The sequence below is a fragment of the Bos indicus x Bos taurus genome, chromosome 13 (assembly GCF_003369695.1).
Source record: "Bos indicus x Bos taurus breed Angus x Brahman F1 hybrid chromosome 13, Bos_hybrid_MaternalHap_v2.0, whole genome shotgun sequence".
NCBI classification, from domain to species: Eukaryota; Metazoa; Chordata; class Mammalia; order Artiodactyla; family Bovidae; genus Bos; species Bos indicus x Bos taurus.
The window spans coordinates 48,160,518-48,177,992 of record NC_040088.1 but is presented as its reverse complement, the minus strand read 5'-3'; positions in this window follow the sequence as shown (position 1 = coordinate 48,177,992).

Genomic DNA, 17,475 nt, shown 5'->3' with positions numbered 1-17,475 from the left:
AATGAAATCATACAATAAAATGGTCTTCTGTGACTGGCTTCATTCCCTTAGCATATTTCCAAGGTTCATTTATATTGCAGCATATCTCATACAAACATATATCTTGTTCCTTTTTTATAGCTGAATAATATTCCATTATGTAAATATACCACCTTTTTTTTTTATCCATTTATCACTTGAAGGATATCTGTGTCATTTCCACCTTTTGACTATTATGAATAATGCCATTATGAATGTTCATGTACAAACTTTTATATGGCCATAGTTCTCTCATTTCTCTTGCATCTATACCTAGGTGTGGAATTACTGAGTTACTTAAGTAATTTTGAGTTGGATTACCTGTTACTTGCAGCAGAATCATCCTACTTGATACATGTTAAAGTAAATAACACAAAGAGAAAGTTCTTGGCTTCTGCACACACTCAGGCTGCTAGTCGATGGCTATTCTCTCTTCTTGATGTTACCAGGAAGAAAAAAATCAGGTCCAAGAGGGCTGGAGTATTTTGCATATGATCGTCTTTCTGGAACATCATTTATTTTGTCTGGTTTTTGCAGTACTTGAAAAAAAGCTGAACAATGTTCAGCTGCTGTCTCTTTTATTAAAGCATATCATCATCTCCAGAGGCTCCAGAGTTTCAGAGAACTACCATGGAACCCACTCAGTGTCTTGACTAGGGTGAACCAGTGTGACCCTTCATGGTAATTGGCCAAGTTGGCTTCTAGTCACTTTGTTGGGTTCCTTTGAACATGAAAAGCTTTGGTGCCTTCAAGGCTGTTTCTAAAAGCACCAAAAATTCCAAAATCGTTGCACCTTTCTTCATAAGTTTTCCATTAGTTATCAGTTAGGTTTAGAAGAAATTGGCAGGAAAGGGGCATAGATTTGGAAGGGAGGGTATGGGAGATTCTGGACTCCCAGGATGAAGGGATAGAGACTAAAGGAGGAAGAAAAGGGGCAAAAGCAAGCTCTGTCATTTTGAAATTTGGATGAAGGCCACCTCTGACCCCAGGAATCATTCACAAACATCTTCTTGCCTGCCATCCTCTTTAGGTAAATTAGGTTGTGTTAGATAAATGATGCTAGAGAGATGGATAGATGAATTGATGAGTGGATGGATGGATAGATAGACAGGTACAGCAGGTATTTCTTTTATAATAAGATAGAGAGTAACAATACTAAATCTAGTTAGGAAAACAGAAATCATACCAAATACTCCAAACAAAAAAGTTTTAATTAGCACAGGAAATTGGTGACATCAGTGTTAGGAAAGCTGAAAGATCAAAATGAGGTGCTAGAGGAACCCAGAAACTAATAACTGCAGAAGCCACCTAGGGAAATGAAATGGAAGAGGTGGTGTCACCAGCTATGAACTGGGATGAGGGGGTCTCACGGGGCTGTTGCTTGGGTCTCTGGAGGAAAGTCCTATTCCACTGGCCTCCAGACACATGGACACAGGCTCCTGTCTCTCCTGCCTTCCTCTTCTACCTTCCAAATCCCCTCTAGTGCAGACCTAGTGGGAAGCTGGCAAGGGAGGCTAGGAAATGCAGTTTTCAGAGCCTCAGCCCCCAAATCACAGAGCAGTATAGAGAAGCATGGTCTCAGAGCTGATGGACAATTGATCAGTCAACAGCTGTTTGGCTAGCAACAGCCAAACGCAACTGTGTACCTTACTGGAGGTTTCCTACAACAGTGAGGATTCGCGTCTGCCCTACCAGATGCATTAGTCTGTCTCACATAGAAGGACCCTCTCCCTACTGAAGGTGAAACATCAGGTCCCAACTGTTAACTCCCCATCTCAGATTGTCATGAATTCCTCTTTGGGTGTGGTTGCAATTCCACCTGAATCTCTGTAACCTGGAGTCAGACATGATAGAGTTATCCATTGACAATAAGGCTGGTATGAAATGATGTAATGACAAGCAAAGAGGACAAAGCATCGCTGCTCCATCTTCCTTTCTATATGAGACACAGGCCACTGCTGATTTCTGCAACCCTTTTCTTCCCTTTCCCCACAGATAGCCAGTCTCTCTGTCAGTCCAAGTTCCATACTTTGTTTCTCCTACTTTCATTCCTAAGGAACAGAATCTTCTGTAGTCTTATTGTTCTTAGGTTACTAGAATTTTCCATCAACTCTTATAGGACTTCATGGGACCAACTCTTGTTATGGGACTTCACGGCTCTAGAGAATCTTCCACCTACAATGTAGCAGCAGCCTCGTTTTATGCTAGGTAATCAGGATCAATCATTCCAGCTAGGGGGCAAACCCTTCTTCGCCTACTGGTTCAGTGGCATGAAAGTCCAAATGTCCAGGTGGAGGTCCCAACTGTCAAATTGATGGTGGCATTGTGTCCCCTGCTGGAAGCAGGCATCTGTAATCAGCTAAGAACTTTAAACCCAAAGTTGTTGAGATGGGAAGGCAAATTCTCCAGGAGATTTACTAGTGATGGAAGCCAAATCCATCCTCATTCCTTGATTTCTAGACTCTTCAACTCTGGTTATGGGGGAAACCACACCGAGTCTCCATGCTCACACGCTGCAGAGTGGTCAGTGTCTCAGGTGTTGTCCCTCACTTTGCACGATAACTGCCTCTTCTGAGGACCATGCTTGCATTCTCTGAAGCCAGATGTTTCTGGGTGACATGACACATGGAAAGATGAGGCATTCCACAAGCTTGTGGCTGTGCTTCTTTTGCTATGAAATGAGTTCTTTGGCAGAATCAAAGTTGTGAGGGACACAGTGACAGCAGATATCATAGTCCTTGTGCCCATGGATGGTGATGGTGCAGAAGCATTTCAGGCAAAAGGAAAACCCCGTCCAGAATAAGGGCTCCCTTCCAATAACATAAATTGCTTCTCCCTCCTTAATAGGATAGAAGGGTCCAGTGGAATCACTCTGCCTGCAGGTGGCCTCCAGGAGTGATGTCATTTCCTGTCCAGAGCTCTGCACGTGTTTCTGCTGTTGGTGGGTCAGGCACTTGGCAAACAGGTCAGCCACAGTGAGGAAAAGGCTGAGATGTGGAGAAGACGCAGGGCTCCCATCCCTGCCACCACGGCCACTCTGTACACGGACCCACTGACTGAGCACCGTGGTTGTGGCGAAAGCTGGCCAACATTGCAGAGCATCATTGTACTCATGGAATTAATGTGAGCCTTTTGTAAATGCCACTCAGTGAGAACTCATAAAGGACAGAAACATCCCTGCACTTGGTGCTCATCCTAGGATGTCACCACACCCCTCTTCTCCAGTTTGCAGGGTCTTCGGCACTCAAAATCTTGTCAGGTGGCATGGGGGCTGGTGAGAGAAAGGGGATCTATGTACACATATGGCCGATTCACTTTGATGTACAGCAGAAACTAACACAGCATTGTAAAGCAACTATACTCCAGTAATAAAAATTTAAAAAAGAAAGCATGTCAGGATATTATCTTCAAAGTGAAAGACAAGTCGCTGCACTTTGTATTTCCTCCGTGTAGGAGTAGCTTCTGTAGGTTCTGGAAACCATTTATATCCTACACACTGTTCTACTAAAAGTAGAGCTCAAAGTTGAAAGGTCTGAAGCAGTCATTTTTCTCTCTGTAAGTTCTCTCAGGTAGGCAGAAGTGGCCATCTGGTTTCTCAAAGCCTTGCCTTCAACAGCCACTTTGCTGCAAGCAACCACAGCTAATACTAATTAATCACGATGCCACCATATATGCACAAGTTGCCAATACCCAGTGTTTCACTGGCAAGGAGCTCAGCATTGCTTTTGAGGCCAAAGATAGAGGCGAATCCAGTCCATGTTTCTATCTCTGGGGTCCCCTCCTTATGGTACCCTAAATATTCTCTGAGCCAGGTTCTAGTCAGGGAAAGAGAAGGCCCACCAGGTATTTGAAAGCACAGAACCCATACCTCAGGCATTGGAAGGCTGAAAGAGCAGCCAAGCAGGCTCAGGTAGCCCAGGGGTTGTGCACAGCAAGAAGGAACTACCATGCAGGGCTGGGAGGAAAGGGAAGAGGTGTAGTCATCATGCTCTAGGTGTGGGAGGAGGGGCTTATCCAAACCTCTGGGAGGGGTCTCTGTGCAGCTGGCCCTCCAGCCTGAGTATAGGATACCAGGCTCAGGCTTTAAAGAGCAGATCCTTTTTTTGTTTTTTTAATTTATTTTTTTATTGAAGGATAATTGCTTTACAGAATTTTGTTGTTTTCTGTCAAACCTCAACATGATTCAGCCATAGGTATACATATATCCCCTCCCTTTTGAACCTCCCTCACATCTCCCTCCCCATCCCACCCCTCTAGGTTGATACGGAGCCCCTGTTTGAGTTTCCTGAGACATACAGCAAATTCCCGTTGGCTATCTATTTTACATATGGTAATATACATTTCCATGTTACTCTTTCCATCCATCTCACCCTCTCCTGGAGAGGAGATCTTGAAATGGAAGCTTTGCAGGTACCTGGGCTTCTGAGCAGAGAAGGCAATGGCACCCCACTTCAGCACTCTTGCCTGGAAAATCCCATGGGCAGAGGAGCCTGGTAGGCTGCAGTCCATGGGGTCGTGAAGAGTCAGACATGACTGAGCGACTTCACTTTCACTTTTCACTTTCATGCATTGGAGAAGGACATGGCAACCCACTCCAGTGTTCTTGCCTGGAGAATCCCAGGGAGGGGGGAGCCTGGTGGACTGCCATCTATGGGGTCGCACAGAGTCAGACACAACTGAAGCGACTTAGCAGCAGCAGCAGCAGCAGCAGCAGCAGCAGGGCTTCTGAGCAGAGCAGAGCATCACGGCTCACCACCTGATTTGGAGGTGCGCTTCAGGCAGTGAAGAGTCCACTTGCAATGCAGGAGACCTGGGTTCAGTCCCTGGGTTGGGAAGACCCCCTGGGGCAGGGAATGGTTACTCACTCCAGTGTTCTTGCCTGGGAAATCCCATGGACAGAGGAGACTGGTGAGCTACAGTACACAGGGTCACAAAGAGCTGGACATGACTGAGCAACTCATTTTTTTTTTTCTCTATTTGGAAGATGTTTAAACCTTGGAGGAGGAGGCTTGGTCAAGACTTGGATCTCTGAGGGAAGGCACAACCCCCAGGGTACTCAGACACACTTCCCCTGTGTGGTTTTTCAACAAGACTGACCATCATAAAAACACCTGCATTAAAACAGCACGTGGAGTTTACAAAGCGATTGTATATATATTGACTCGTCATCTTCACAACCACCTTCTGAGGTCAGTGATGTCACCCATCCTCTGTAAATGAGGAAATTGAGATGCGATGCGCGAGGTTAGGCAACCTCTCACAGGCCATTCTTTCTGGCAGAACTGAGAACCCAGGCTTTCTGGCTCCAGATCCTCTGTTCTCTTGCTTCAGGGGTGAACCTGTTGTCTCTCAGCTCTGAGCCCACCCCCTCTAAACGGGGTGGAGCTCCCCAAACTCCATTTCTCCAGCTCCCTTGCCAACTGGCTTCTTGTTGGGTTGTGCTGACTGGGGGGCATGTAGGGGAAATTGGCAGGTGGGAGGAAGGAAAAAGGGGCTTCCTTTCTAGTTTCTAGCTCCCATCAGTGCTGCTTTCACGGCAGCAGCAAAGGCTCCTGCTACCCCTCCATCCCTGATGCTGGTGCCAGCCGTGTTCAGAGGTACCAGTGGTACCAGCAGCAGCTACACTTCAGTGGCTATACTCTCTCCCACCTTGGGCCAACCCCCCAGGAGCATTTGAGCATCTCCAGGTTCACCCCTGCTTGCTGGGCAGCTTTCTGGATGATTCAGGGATGTGGGCTTCTTCCATCTTCTGGCTCTTCCATTCCTTAGAGCTTTAGGAGGAGAGAATGGAAAATCAACACCTTTCCTTGACTGTCTCACCATAGCAATGACACAACCACTTTCTTTGGTGAGAACTAGTTATATGATGTCATTAGATGCAAATAGGGAGGGGCTGGGGAAACGGGTTCCTGATTGGACAGTTGCTTTCCAGAAACAACTCTGAACTATGATCTGAGAATATATGGCCATCTCTGTTGGGTCGGTAGTATGTCATTTTCTTTTTTATTTATATGATTGTTCTCTGTAGAAGAGGTCACAGTACGTATGTACTATATGTTACATGTGTACATACGATCATCATGCGTGTAGATCATATTTTCCCTAGTATATTAGTATTTGCCTTTAGATTCTATTTAGTGTGTCTCTTGCTATATAATTATTTTTAAATTGTATGTAGTCAATTATTTTAAAATTGTATACATATATTTATACATACATAATTAAATATAATTATCATATTACACATTTTTTCTTTCATTCATTGTTTCAGTATTTTTTGTCTTACTAAGAAGTTATATAATACAAGTAGTATCTTTAGTACTAATGGATAGTGACCTAGTCAGAACTGTTTATTAAATAAGTCATCCTTTCTAACATGGCTCAAAGTCCCACCTTAATGTATGCTAAGTTCCCATATATTCATAAATCTAATATCAAACTCTATTTTCTCCTACTATTTTTAGACATGTATTCTTCCATATGAATTATGTAATGACTTTATTTAGCTCCAAAAAATGGAGATGCCATTGAAATAACATTAATATAACTTGGAATGACAGATCATTTTTTGTAATTAAATCTTCTCATTTAAGAATATTAACTGTCTCTTTATATAGGCTTTGTTTTATGTTCTTCAATAATATTTGACAGTTATACTCATAAGCATGCTGAGCTTTTTAAAAAATTTATTTCTAAATGTGTTATTTTTTCTATCTATAAGTGGTATTTATAAAAAATTTAACTTCCAACTTCATATTGTTAGCATAAAGAAAAGGTATTGATTTCATAAGCTTACACTGTATCTGGCTATATTATACAATTCTTTTATTAAATCTAATATGAAGAAGTGAAAGTATTAGTCACTCAGTCATGTCCAACTCTTTGCAACCCCATGGACTGTAGCCCACCAGGCTTTTCTATCCATGGAATTCTCCAGGCAAGAATACTGGACTGGGTAGCCATTCCCTTCTCCAGGGGATCTTCTTAACCCAGAGATCAAACCCGGGTCTCCTGCATTCCAGGCAGATTCTTTACCATCTGAGCCACCAGGGAAGCCCTAATTCAGAAAATTAAAGAGGACTTCACTTCACTTGTATTAGAATTAGGCTTTTATTAATTCTAATATGAGGACCTCTTTAATTTTCTGAAGATACACACCTATCATCGGAAATAAAGGCACTGTTGTTTCTTTTGCCTACAAAGGGGCTAGCCATGTCCTGCCCCAATCTGGTATATTTCCATATCATAAATGATTAGGGCATTTCTCCTGGGATGAAACTTAAGAATGAATCTCTAAACAAGGTAGGCATCGTTCTTGAAAAAGATGGAGGTTCCAGCATGGACAGTAGGGTCATAGAGTGAAGGCTAGCAGGAACCAGTTAGAAAGAAGGGAGGACAGGAAAGGTGGAATGACATCCTCAAAGACTGAAAGAGAAACATACCAATGTTGAATTCTATATTAAGCTTAAATATCCTTCAAGAATGAAGGCAATATAAAGTCACTTCAGATAAAAAGGAAAAAAGGGAGAGTGAGAGAGCATTTTTTATCAGCAGCACTGGACTACAATAAAAGCTCTTTTAGGATGAAGGGAGGGAGAAGGCAATGACAACCCACTCCAGTACTCTTGCCTGGAAAACACCATGGACGGAGGAGCCTGGTGGGCTGCAGTCCATGGGGTCGCTAAGAGTCGGACACGACTGAGTGACTTCACTTTCACTTTTCACTTTCATGCATTGGAGAAGGAAATGGCAACCCACTCCAGTGTTCTTGCCGTCCCTGGAGAATCCCAGGGACGGTGGGGCCTGGTGGGCTTCCATCTATGGGGTCACACAGAGTCGGATACGGCTGAAGCGACTTAGCAGCAGCAGCAGCAGCAGGATGAAGGGAAATGTAACAGGTATGAATCTGCATAAAATGGAGAAGACTGGAAATGGTAATGATGTTAAATAAACATAGGCTAGTTTTCCCTCTTAATTTAATAAAAATGCATATGATTGTTCAAAAAAAAAATAAAAACTTTGTATTTTAGAGTGTATAATGTTTACAATTATATAACAGACGGGGCTGGAAAATGGGGTGTATACTTGCAAAATTCTTACTTTATGTGAACTGGCACAACATTAACTCTTAATAGATCATAGAAGTAAATGACCCAACATCAACTCCTAAAAAGTAAATCAGAAGGCAGGGTTCTTTGTACAACCTTGAAAGGTATCAGGGTGGTAGACTATATTTCTCCTTCCCATCACCTTCATCTGCTAACATTGGGCTTGACCTTGTGATTTTCTTTGGTGATAGAATAGAGCAGAAGAACTAGTTTTGAGATTAGACCTTAAGACACATCGCAAGAATAACATGCTGTAGGTGGCCACAGCCCCATAAAAGAATGAAACACTTGGATCAAACCTGTTTGATTCTCAGCCTGAAAGATAGCTGCCCAATCCATCAACATACATGTGAGTGAGAAACAAATACTTGCTGTTTCAGGACACTGAGATTTCACGGCTATTTGTTATGCTGCAAAAGTTGACTCTAACACACTAGAACTTAAAAATGGGAGCAGAACTATGTAATAAGTAAAATGGATACTACAGAAATACAAAGAATCATAAGAGACTACTCTGAACCATTATAAGCCAACAAATTGGGTAAGCTAGAGGAAACTGGTAAAATCATAGAAACATATAAGAATGAATCATGCAGACATAGAAAATCTAACCAGAACAATAATGAATAAGGAGACTGAGTTCAGTTCAGTTCAGTTCAGTTACTCAGTCGTGTCCGACTCTTTGCGACCCCATGAATCGCAGCATGCCAGGCCTCCCTGTCCATCACCAACTCCTGGAGTTCACCCAGACTCATGTCCATCAAGTCAGTGACGCCATCCAGCCATCTCATCCTCTGTCGTCCCCTTCTCCTCCTGCCCCCAATCCCTCCCAGCATCAGAGTCTTTTCCAATGAGTCAACTCTTCACATGAGGTGGCCAAAGTACTAGAGTTTCAGCTTTAGCATCATTCCTTCCAAAGAACACCAGGGCTGATCTCCTTCAGAATGGACTGGTTGGATCTCCTTGCAGTCCAAGGGACTCTCAAGAGTCTTCTCCAACACCACAGTTCAAAGGCATCAATTCTTCGGTGCTCATCCTTCTTCACAGTCCAACTCTCACATCCATACATGACCACAGGAAAAACCATAGCCTTGACTAGACGAACCTTTGTTGGCAAAGTAATGTCTCTGCTTTTCAATATGCTATCTAGGTTGGTCATAACTTTCCTTCCAAGGAGTAAGTGTCTTTTAATTTCATGGCTGCAGTCACCATCTGCAGTGATTTTGGAGCCCAGAAAAATAAAGTCTGACACTGTTTCCACTGTTTCCCCATCTATTTCCCATGAAGTGATGGGACCAGATGCCATGATCTTCGTTTTCTGAATGTTGAGCTTTAAGCCAACTTTTTCACTCTCCACTTTCACTTTCATCAAGACGCTTTTGAGTTCCTCTTCACTTTCTGCCATAAGGGTGGTGTCATCTGCATTATCTGGTGTCATCTGCATATTTCTCCCTGCAATCTTGATTCCAGCTTGTGTTTCTTCCAGCCTAGTGTTTCTCATGATGTACTCTACATAGAAGTTAAATAAGCAGGGTGACAATATACAGCCTTGACGAACTCCTTTTCCTATTTGGAACCAGTCTGTTGTTCCATGTCCAGTTCTAACTGTTGCTTCCTGACCTGCATACAGGTTTCTCCAGAGGCAGGTCAGGTGGTCTGGTATTCCCATCTCTTTCGGAATTTTCCACAGTTTATTGTGATCCACACAGTCAAAGGCTTTAGCATAGTCAATAAAGCAGAAGTAGATGTTTTTCTGGAACTCTCTTGCTCTTTCCACGATCCAGCGGATGTTGGCAATTTGATCTCTGGTTCCTCTGCCTTTTCTAAAACCAGCTTGAACATCAGGAAGTTCATGGTTCACATATTGCTGAAGCCTGGCTTGGAGAATTTTGAGCATTACTTTACTAGTGTGTGAGATGAGTGCAACTGTGTGGTAGTTTGAGCATTCTTTGGCATTGCCTTTCTTAGGGATTGGAATGAAAACTGACCTTTTCCAGTCCTGTGGCCACTGCTGAGTTTTCCAAATTTGCTGGCATAAGGAGACTGAATGAGGCATCAAAAATCTCTCAGCAAAGAAAGGCCTAGAAGGATAGATATGTACACATTGCTATATTTAAAGTGGATAACAAACAAGGCCCTACTGTATAGCACATGGAACTCCACTCAATATTATGAGGCTGCCTGGATGGGAGCGGAGTTTGGGGGAGAATGGATGCATGTATATATATGGCTAACTCCCTTCACTGTCCACCTGACACTATCAAAACACTGTTAATTGGCTATACCCCAGTGCAGAATAAAAAGTTAAAAAAAAAGAAAAAAGAAAAGTCCAGGACCAGGTGGTTTCACCAGTGAGTCTATCAAACATTTAAATAAGAATTAATACTAACCCTTCTCAAACTCTTTCAAAAAAATTGAACATGAAAGAATACTTCCTAACTCATCTTATGATGCCACCATTACCCTGATATCAAAGCCAGACAAGAAAACTACAAGAAAAGAAAATTACAGCCAATATCCCTAATGAACATAGATGCAAAAATCCTCAACAAAATACTAGCACACCAAATTCAACTACATATTAAAAAGATCATACACCATGATCAGGGACAACCTGAGAGGCAAGTATGTTTCAACGTATGAAAGTCAATAAATGTGGTGATATACCACATTAATGGAATGAAGGATAAAGAACAAACACAACATTCAAGCGGGCAGTTGGAAACAGGGACCTAGATGACCACTCTTCGCTGATTTGGCCCAGATTTGAAGTCATGAAAGAGGATGACATCACCAGAGTCAAATGAGTGCTGCAAGGGAAAAAGATCAAAAAGAGAATCTTGAAAAACACTGTTTACCAGGACAGCATACCGGTGCAGAAACCAAAGGAGGTACAGTGTCAAAATGCTGCTAAAGACTGGATGGAAATGGGTCCGGTGGGTTTGGTAGTTGGAGGCCATGCTTAACTGACCATTAAGTCAAGGAACGGGTGAGGAAACGCAATGACGAACAGCAGTGCAAAGTGCACCTGGAGCATCATTTAGGGCAGCGTGTGAGACTGTGGAAGCCCGTGAGGGGCAGGGGTGGGACAGGCGCTGAGGGGACAGCCCTTCTAGGAAAGGGCTTGTTGAGAATGGGGAGACTGGAGCAAAGCCACTGGAGAGACAGCAACTACCCAAAAGGAACAAGACGGTGGAGGGTGGGGGTGGGGCAGGAAGAGCTGATGAGGCGAAAGGGTCAGGAAACCAGAAAGAGGTGGAAATGAGAGCCAGGTGCAACCTTAACAGCCTTGGAAAAAGAGCCACTAGAAACGGTGGTTTGTCTTCATGACATATTGTTCACACTTCACAGTGTAGCTTCAGGAGCAGGGACAAGCTCCCCTGTCCCCCAGGTCTGGCATCAACCTTCTGGCTGGAACAAAGGAGGAGGCTCTTGTGAGAGCCCTGATAACAGTGATGGTGTCTGTTCCTACCCTCCAGACATTCTGTTCATTCCAACATGACCTTTGAACAGACATGGGACAGGTATTGTTCTCACCAGAAGTCGGAGTGCAGGTTTAGATGTGAAATTGGAGTCACACAGCCTGGAGAGGTGGCCATGCTTCCTGTTTGTCCCCTGGATAGCCCCACCTTGCTCTACAAAGCCTCGATGGTCCCTGAACACCCAGCCCATATGCAAGCCAGAGAAAGCTTTCACAGAATGCTAGCACTTCCAACAAAAATACTTGAACTTTCTGCAGTTCCTTTCATCTGATCCTGATATTTTTCCTTGAAATTGAAACCAGCGGCTCCAAGGAGCATGGAGAAAGGAACTGATGGACAGTGAGATAAAGGAGTTTGGATGTGCCTAAGAAATATAACAAAATCTTGAGGCATCCAAGTTTTTCCATCTGTGTAAAGAACTGCCAATCTTCCTAAATATTAGGAATTGCACTTAAACAGCCATTCCTCTGGATGATGATGATAAAGGTTTACTGCGGACCAGGCACTGTGTCTATCACTTTATATGTGTTATCTCATTTGATCCTAACAAGGCTTCTGTGGGGGAGGTCGGACCACCTTCTTCCTCATTTATAGATGAGGAAATCCTGGCTTGGAGTACGTGAGAGACTGACCAAGTTCATAAGTAGTGGAACGGCGATTTGAACTCTGGAAGAACTTGCATGTCAAACCACCCTATGAGGTCATTTCTCAGAGATACACATACATCATTTTTTCTTAATTATATTGGAAAAAATGCAAAATTAATTTGAATTTTATAAAGCCATCTCTGCATATGTAAGGAGTACTTATGGTATAAATAAGCTATTGGCTTCTCTTTTCTTGTCTACTCCTCAATGATGAATAGTGTAGATAAGAAAGTCACAGAGGCTAAAAACACTAGCTCAGTGGTTCCCCTGGCACACCACCACCGTTCTTATCCTCAGTCTGTATGAAGGCAACTAAGAAGAAACATAAGACATGTAAGTGGGCAAAACAGAATGCAATAGCAACTCCATGTGCTTGTCACTTCCACCCTCTTGATCACCGAACAAGGCAGCAAATGCCCAGGCTTCAGAGCAACATGAATCTCTAGACCAGGATGCTCTCAGAGTGAGGCCTCCAGAACCCTTGCAACATACTCACTGGGAATACTTGTTTAAAACGCAGATTCCTGGAGTCTAGACCTTCTTTTTGAATTACTTATGTGTGTGTGGAGAACCTGTGGGCTTCCCAAGCGGTTCAGACGGTAAAAAATCTGCCTATAATGTGGGAGATTCCCTGGGTTCGATAGGTTCGATCCCTGGATCAGGAAAATCACCTGGAGAAGGGAATGGCTACCCACGCCAATACTCCTGCCTGGAGAATTCCATGGACAGAGGAGCCTGGTGGGCTACAGTCCACAGGGTCACAAAGAGTTGGACATGATTGAGCCACTAACAAACACACAAAAAACATACTTTCCAAATTTCAAGAGCTCCAGTTGCACAATCGGTTAGCATGTGGTACTCATACAGCAGTACATGCAGAGCAAAGCTGAGGTTATGATTTCATGCCTCCCCTGGAGAATGGCCCTTTGGGCTTCCCTAGTGGCTCAGACAGTAAAGAATCTGTCTACAATTCAGGAGACCTAGGTTAAGGTCTGTGAGTCAGGTGTCCTTAGGCATCCAAAGTTTGGGATCCCTGCTGCCAAAGGTTTGTCCCGAGCATGTCATGACTGAAGAGACACTAAGATAAATAATGTAAAGGTCAATGACAGAATGAACAATGGTGAGGGTGGGGTGGTGATGGAGTAGGACTCTTGGGTGGAAGTGCACGTTTGCTATTTCTCATCTTGTCATAGCAGCCTAACTGGTAAAGACAAAATACCAGCTTAAGTTCACTGTTTCTAGCAAAAAGGGGTTCTCAAAATGAGGAAATAAAAGAATATAATGATCAGGCTTCAGAGTTAAAAGAAGGGGAAGAGAAACAATGGGTTGTACAAGTAGAATTTAACAAATATTGACATTGAGAACATTGTTAAATCAATATATTAGGAGTTGGTTAAACAGACTGAAGCATTACGAGGGGAACCAATACGAAAAATGAAAACACATCTATGAACCTTTCAAATTACTAAGAGAATAAAACATAACATAAAATAATACATAGAAATAATATAACATAAAACAATATAAACAATAAAGGAAAATAAAGCTAAAGTGCGGAAGCAGAAGATAAAAAATTAAAACCAACGAAATCTGTTCTAAGAACAAGCATAAATAGATCTGAACCTAAAAAAGCACCCCCATAATAGCTTAAAGCAACTCACTTGACTATGTAGTACACAAAAGAGCAGTATCTAGAATAAATTGAACCAGAAATATTAAAAATAAAAGGATGGGCAGATACTGTAACAAAAGCAAGTGGATATTTTAACTTTAATAGGAGATGATGTTGAACTCAAGACAAAAAGCACTAAATGAAACCAAGGGGACAATTTATAATGATTAAGGGAATGATTCAAAATGAGGCTATAATTGACCTTTCTTTAAGTACAAAATGACAACAAAACAGCAACAACAAAGACAATAAAGCAGAAATACAGCAGAAAACATTTTACATATGCCTAGAACAATCAAGGAAGAATACATAAAAATACAATAATAATAGGGTAATTTAAATAATTCTTTTCAGTCCTGGAAGCTCTAATGGGCAAAATGGTGAGGCTCCAAACCCAATTAACAATAAGGTTGAACACACACACAACGCACACACATCTACACATACACATATACAATTTATATATATATACACATATATATGACTTTGTACCCTGAAAACAGACAATCATTATTTTCTAAGAACTGATGGAATAAAAATGGGCCTCATTATCTCCAAGGCTACAAAATTAGAAATGAATTAAAAATTAGAGGAAACTCATAAAAATCTCCTAGCTACCTGTTAATTTTTTATCTTATTTAAACAATTTTTGTAGAAATCACAACTAAACCAGCAGAAGTTAAAGAAAATAGCTACAACAAAAATAGTAGGGCAAAATAGCAGATAACTTGAAAACAAATCCACAAACACACAAAAATTTAATAATAATAGACCAAATGTATATATATATTTTCAGATATGAAGCTAAGTACACAAACTTAGGTAAATTCCAGGACCTAACCTGAAGAAGGCTCTGAATATCATAGCAGTGAATGCAATGGAGGGTAGAGAATAGAATTTTAGACTCAGTTATCAAGGAATCCCACAAATAAGATGAGGAGTTGGAAATACCACTTCCACATAAAATTGGAATTCTTCAGAGCTGAAAAAAAATCTGAAATTTGCCCACAAACACAGGTGAGCAACTAGGAATCTTGTCTCTCTTAGCTTGTGGGCTGGATAGAAAAATAATGTTTCCCTAAGGTTTTGTAAACCATAGGCCTCCTCTCATGCAGATTTGAGATTGGAAACAATAGCACATTCATAGTCTGTATTGTCCAAGATTAGAAATTAACATAAAATGTTATCTTGGGCCATTGATAAGCCCTGAAGCATCTGGCAGAAAGAAGTCTATAATCTCTCTTGAGGAAGAAGCTCACAAGCCAGACAATATATTATTCTCATACATAAAGATCTCCCAAATTCTCACTATTTGCTATAATATAAATTGAAAATAAATGCAACAGGAGAAGAAATACATGACTTATAAAGGAATAATAATTTGGCTAAAATTCCTCTTCTCAGTGGCAGTTATATAGCTCAGACACGCTGAGGGGAAATAACTGTCAACCTGGAATTCTATACCTAATTAAATTTTCATACAAGAATGATGCTAAAGATATTCTCATATAGAAAAAGACTAAGAGAGTGAGTGACTAACAGATCCTTCAAAAAGAGACAATGACATCACTCCCACATGAACTCTGAATGCAGCTCCATACACAACGGATTAGTAAGAGAGAGCTGACCCACCAAAACTCTCTCACACATTAAGTATTATGAAGTACTCACTAAGTATTACCTACAGAAGAATTGATGCTTTTGAACTGTGGTGTTGGGGAAGACTCTTGAGAGTCCCTTGGACTGTAAGGAGATCCAACCAGTTCATCCTAAAGGAAATCAGTCCTGAATATTCATTGGAAGGACTGAGGTTGAAGCAGAAACTCCAATACTTTGGCCACCTGCTGTGAAGAACTGACTCATTTGAAAAGACCCTGATGCTGGGAAAGATGGAAGGCAGGAGGAGAAGGGAATGACAGAGGATGAGATGGTTGGATGACATCACTGACTCAATGGGCATGAGTTTGAGTAAACTCTGGGAGTTGGTGATGGACAGGGAGGCCTGGTGTGCTGCAGTCCATGGGGTTGCAAAGAGTCGGACATGACTGAGTGACTGAACTTAACTGAACCTATATTCTTCCTTTAGGAAGATCCAACTAAGACACAGCGTGGGTAAGGAATAAAAATAGTCTTCCACTGAATCTTATTTTCTGGAGAAAACAGCACCATTCTCCCCCACCACACCCTACCCCTCCCCCCAAAAAAAGGGCAAACCAAAGGCTAGGGCAATGGTTCTCAATCATGGCTGAACATTAAAATCACCTAAGAAGCTTCAGAAGCCTTGTGATGCCTGTTTGACCCCAGAGATTATGATGAATCAATGTGAGGTATCTGAATTTGGGTGTGTCTTGGCACACACTTTATCTTGATAAGATATCTTAGAGAGAGTCATAGATAATTAGCTAAACTACTAACAGAATCATGACCCACAGAAACTTGAGATAACACGTTTATTGTTTTAATTCACTCTGTTTTGGAGTTATTTGTTACATGGAAATAGATAAATAACATATTGAGTATTTGTAATACAGGGTACTTGTGTATTTTATATCAGACTTTGGCCTAAAGAGATTGTGTCCTCTCTGAAGCCTTTGTTCATACTATACAGTCCATGGAATTCTCCAGGCCAGAGTACTGGAGTGGGTAGCCTTTCCCTTCTCCAGGGGATCTTCCCAACCCAGGGATTGAACCCAGGTCTCCTGCATTGCAGGCAGAGTCTTTAGCAGCTGAGCCACCAGGGAAACCCTCCCAAAGAAAGGCAATGTCAAAGAATGCTCAAACGACCACACAGTTGCACTCATCCCTCATGCTAGTAAAGTAATGCTCAAAATTCTCCAAGCCAGGTTTCAACAATATGTGAACCATGAATTTCCAGATGTTCATGCTGGACTTAGAAAAGGCAGAGGAACCAGAGATCAAATTGCCAACATCCACTGGATCATCGAAAAAGCAAGAGAGTTCCAGAAAACATCTATTTCTGCTTTATTGACTATGCCAAAGCCTTTGACTCTGTGGATCACCACAAACTGTGGAAAATTCTGAAAGAGATGGGAATACCTGACCCACCTGACCTGCCTCTTGAGAAATCTGTATGCAGGTCAGGAAGCAACAGTTAGAACTGGACACGGAACAACTGATTCCAAATAGGAAAAGGAGTATGTCAAGGCTGTATATTGTCACTCTACTTATTTAACTTATATGCAGAGTACATCATGAGAAACGCTGGGCTGGAAGAAGCACAAGGTGGAATCAAGATTGTGGGGAGAAATATCAATAACCTCAGATATGCAGTTGACACCACCCTTATGGCAGAAAGTGAAGAAGAACTAAAGAGCCTCTTGATGAAAGTGAAAGAGGAGAGTGAAAAAGTTGGCTTAAAGCTCAACATTCAGAAAACTAAATGCATCCTGTGATGCATCCAGTCGCATCACTTCACGGCAAATAGATGGGAAACAGTGTAAACAGAGACAGACTTTATTTTGGGGGCTCCAAAATCACTGCAGATGGTGACTGCAGCCATGAAATTAAAAGACGCTTACTCCTTGGAA